Below are 5217 nucleotides of genomic sequence, written 5' to 3' on the forward strand. Positions count from 1 at the left end.
ATCTCCCTTTTTTCCTCACCTTGTTTCCTACCCTCTTTCCTCCCTTCCTCTGCCCTTTATTTTTACCTCTTGTCTCTTTGCCTCTTCCCTTCACTACTTCCATTTCCCTTCTCGCGTCCTTGTCTCTTTCCCTCTTCCCTCCCTGTCTCTCTCCTTCCTTGCATCTCTCCCCTGCCTCCCTTCCTCTTCCCTTCACTCGTTCCATTTCCCTTCTTCTCTCACATTCTTGTTTCTTACCCTCTTCTCTCCTTGTCTCTCTCCTTCCTTGCATCTCTCCCCTGCCTCCCATCCTCCCACCTTTATTCTGTCTCTCCCTCCTGCTTCCCTCCCTCCCTCCCTCCCGTCTCTCCTAGTGGTGTGGAGGAAACTCGTGTCTTTATCAAGGATTTGTTGGTGTCTGGTCTGGATATTTGTCCGCAGAGGAAGAGCGGCTCGGCGCCTTCTCCTGAAGCTCGGTTCGGGGAAAAAAAGGCTGTAAAGAGAAGGAAAAAAGTGTAAAGTCAACGGAGAAAGTCAGCCTCTCCCCGGATTGTTAAAAGAAATATGTTTTGGGGTTCCCATTTTTCGTCTTCTCCTGGAATGCGTGTGTTTGGATAGTGTTTATATCTGTTGAAATGGTTTGGCATTTTATCATTCAAACATTCATAAATATACATATCTATTATTATTATTATTATTATTATTATTATTATTATTATTATTATTATTATTATTATTATTATTATTATTATTATTATTATTATTATTATTATTATTATTATTATTATTATTATTATTATTATTTATTTTTATTATTATTATCGTTAATATTATCGTTAACATTATTATTGACATTGATATTATCACTATTGTTAATGTTCTTAATATGATTATCAACCTTGTTTTCATCATTTTTCGTAACAGCTTCATTGTCATTAGAAGTATAGGAGAGCTAACAGTAGTGATAATAGTAGCAGTAGTAGTAGTAGTAGAAGTAATAGCAGTAGTAATAGTAGTGTAGTAGTAATACTTATTTTTGTCTTTATTGCACGTCAGTAGTGTAGCAGCATTAGTAGGGTAGCAGTGATAGTCCCATCTTTAAAATTATCATCCCTTTAACGTGAAGCTCCGCCATTAAAACAAACACGTAAATCAGTCTAGCGCGTAAAGACAACCCCGCACAGGTTCACACAGCCCGCCGAGCCCGCCAAGAAACCCGCCTCCTCGTACTGGAGCCGGCCTCGGGGCGGGCAGGAACCGTAAACACTGGTGGAAATAAAAGGGAATCGGCCTGTCGCAGCCAATCCCTTGCCGGGCGACGATCAAGGGTTCCGACACGCTCTGATCAGCACTTATTGCGCGGCGAAACAAAAGAAGATCGCACTCGACGTCTTCGGAATGATTCCTTCCCTCCGCGCTGAAGCCTCGTTTTCTCCGGCTTAGGAGGGACTGCTACGCCTATTTCTTTTCCACAAACTTGCTCTTTTTATGTACGTTTTCTTTAATATTTTCTTTGAATTTCGTTATTATTGTATACATTATTTATTTATTTATTTACTGAGTTAAGTATTTATTCAGCAGTGTAGATGTTATGAGTTTATTATAAATCAGTTTTCTTCACATTTTTTGGTCGCTGAGAAATTGTGTTAAAAAATCTTGCACAGTTGTCTACATGCCGATAATTCTTTTTTTATTATTGTTTATACGCATCATGTGGACTGGCTTTCTTGACCCTTGCTCTTGCTTGTGACTCTACTACTCATTTTATATACTTCCACCACCACCACTACCACAATTCACCATCAGTACTACCACCACTACTACTACCATCACCACCATCACCACCATCACCACCCCCCGCCCTCAGCCCTCTCCCTAACACCATTCATCCCGTGTCTCTCGTATCTCCTCCTCCATCTCTGATCTCTCTCTGTCTTCTCTCAAGCTCCCTCCCTTCCTCCTACTTCCATTTCCTGTCCTTCCTTTTCTCTTTTTTCTCCTCTGTCTCTGCTCCTTCCTTCACATCATTCTTCCTTTTTTTATATATATGTTAGTGTCTTATTCTTGTACATCCATCTTACCTCGTTACGTGTTTTTATTTATTTTTTTATATTTTTCAGTGTGTTCATTTCGTGCACATTCGTCTTGTCGAAGTAATCCTTTTAAAATTTCTTTCCCCCTTTCTTTTTTCCTCTCTTTCCCCATACGATCCATTACTCTTTCTTTCTTTGTATTCCTCTTTTCCTGAATTTCCTCTTGTCTTTCCTTCTCCGTCTTCCTTCCTCCTTCCCTCCTTCTCTGTCTCCGTCCCTCCCTCCCTCCCTTTCCCTCTCCCCCTTTCTCTCTCTCTCTCCCTCTCCTCTAAAGATCGTCGTCACTTAACAGACAGTGAGCAATAGCCCGTCTTCCACTCTCTCCTTCTCTTTTCTCCACCTTCTTTCCCTTTTCTCCTCCTCCTCCTCCTCCCCTTGCTCCTCCTCCTCCTCCCCTTGCTGCGCCTCCTCCTCTTGCTGCTCTACATCCTCCTCCTCCTCCTCCTTCGATGATGAGGAAGCTATCGAGGTGAAGGAAAGTCAAATGAGATGTTAATGCGTGTATCGCTTTGCCAAGACACGGATTTATATGAAGGAAGCGAGAGAATGAAAGGAAGGAAGGAGGAAAGAAGGAAGGAAGGGAGGAAGACAAAAAGAAAAAAAGGAAGAAAGAAAGAAGAAATAAATAAAAAAAGAACGAAAGGAAGAAGAAGGAAGAAGGAAGATGCAAATTAAGTAATGATGAAAGAAAAAGAAAAGGTGTAGAGAGGACGTGAAGTTAAGAGACGGAGGAAGAGGAGAAGGGAAAAGAAGAGGATTCAAATACAATACAAATAACTTTTAAAAACGCAGCACAATACGAAAGAATGGATGAACTGACAGATAAGAAGAGTAAGTATTATAAGGTTTACAGAAGCTGCCGCGCGTTGGCCGACCTGTCTCGTGTAGACTCCTTACGTTCTTTCGGTTTATGCTCTTAGGTAAAGGAATCATGTCCTGAGCCGAGTGGAAGAGAGAAGCCGATGAGAAGAGAGGGTGGGAGGGAGAGGGGGAACTTTTGAGAAGAGAGTAAGGGAGAGGGGAAGCTGAAGAGAAGGCAGAGGGTAAGAAGGAAGGGAGGTAGGGAGATGAGGAGAGGAGAGAGAGATGACAGAAAAAGAAGTTGGAGGGAATAAATAGCGTGAGGAGAAGGGGATATGGAGATAACAAGGTGCAAGGAGGGGAGATGGAGATAACAGAGGGTGAGGAGGAAGAGAGATAGGATGAGAGAGGTTAAAGAAGAGGAGAAAGGAGAAGTTGGTGAAAAGAGAGAAGGGGAGGGAGAATGGGAGCTGCAGAGAAGACAGAGTAAAGAGAAGGGGAGATGGAGATAACAGAGGGTGAGGAGGAAGAGAGAGGATGAGAGAGGGTAAAAAAGAGGAGAAAGGAGAAGCTCGTGAAAAGAGAGAAGGGGAGGGAGAAGGGAAGCTGCAGAGAAGACAGAGAAAGAAAAAGGGGAGATGGAGATAACAGAGGGTGAGGAGGAGGGGAGAGGGAGGGGAGAAAGGATAATGGAGAGGTGGGTGGAGGAGAGGGGAGAGAGAGAACAGGAGGAGGCGATGTCAGGTGCCTCGCCACAACACAGGTGAGCCGCGCAACACTCAATTATTAATGAGCTCAGGTGTGACGCCTCTGAGCTCACCTAAGGGAGGAGAAGGAGGAGGAGGAGAAGGGATTTTGAGGTAGCAGGTCTTTGAGGGATGATGCTCAGTGAGGAGGGGTAGGAGGAGGAAGATGCAGGAGAGGGAGGGTGAGGGAACGAGGGAGAGAGAGCAAGGGAGGGAGGGAATGGTATTGTGTGGGCATGTCTGGTCTAAGCCGCTTCTACTCTCCCTTTTGTGTGTCTTACTGCAAAGCCTAAAGCCCTTTCTGTTCCGTCCATTATTCCTCAATCCCTCCTTAGGTCTAATCATAGGTATATTTACTTTCTTTTATGTTGCTATTTTGATACTCTCTTTTCTTTTTATTTTTTTTCGGATTTTTCAAGGAGGATGTTTTTTTATGTTTCTCCCTCTTTCTCTTTTATCTTGCTATTTTAATATTTTCTTTTTCCTCTTAATTCTTTTTTCGTGTTTTTCAAGGAGGCTGGTTTTTTTTTATATTAATGTTTCTCCCTCTTTCTCTCTCCTTTATCTCGCTATTTTAATACTCTTTCTTTTTCCTCTTTATTCTTTCATCGCTTCAAGGGGGCTGTTTTTATTTTTATTTTCGTGTGCCTCCCTCTATTTCTCTCCTCTGCTGCTATTTTGATACTTCTCTTTCTTTCCTCTTTATTCTTTCTTCGTATTTTTCAAGGTTGTTTTTCTTATTTTTTTCTTCATGTTCCTCCCTCTTTCTTTCTCCCTTGTTTCTGGATATATTTATGGAGGTTTCAAGATTCTGTGTCTGATTCGTCCTACTCCCTTACAATTATATAATCCTATTAACTCATCTGCCACCCATAACATTTTCCATCTGCCATTACCGATCACCGCTACTATTATTTCCCCTTTCACGACACCCTTTCCGTTACCATTAAGACTCTACACCTTTTTCTCATCCACTCTTCCATTCCTTCCCTTTTCTTGGCGCTAAATAAACGGAAAAGAAATAAATTAAACGAGAAAGTAAATAAATGTGCAGGAGGGACAAAAAACATCCTCAAGTTTATTATCTCTTCTGTGCCATTAAGACTCCCATTCACGACCACTTACAGGACTCTAGGACTCCCCTGAGGACGTCTTAAAGGGGCGGCTCCTCCCTCAAGGTGAACAGGGGCTGGAGTTGTGATTCTTGGAGGTTAGGGATCCCTGGAGGCGGGGGGCAAGGCGGGGGGCGAAGTGTGGGAAGTGTGACGGAGGAGGAGGAGGTTGGTGACGAGGCAGGGAGCGGAGAAGGGAGAGAGTTGGGGCGAATGTGTGATGAGAAGCAGACGGAATTTCTTGCTTATAGGAAAGAAACTAAGGAGATAAAGAGGAACAGGGGGATCAGGAGTCAAGGGAACTGTGATGAGAGGCAGAATGATGAAAAGACGAGTATAGAGGCAAGAGACTAAGGAGATAGGGAGGAATAGGGGATCAGGAGTCAACTATGTGATAAGAGGAGAATGATGAAAAGACGAATATAGAGGGAAGACTAAGGAGGTAGGGAGGAATAGGGGATCAGGAAAGGAGGTAATTGTGCGATA

The sequence above is a fragment of the Eriocheir sinensis genome, chromosome 35, assembly GCF_024679095.1.
Source record: "Eriocheir sinensis breed Jianghai 21 chromosome 35, ASM2467909v1, whole genome shotgun sequence".
In the NCBI taxonomy this organism is placed as follows: Eukaryota; Metazoa; Arthropoda; class Malacostraca; order Decapoda; family Varunidae; genus Eriocheir; species Eriocheir sinensis.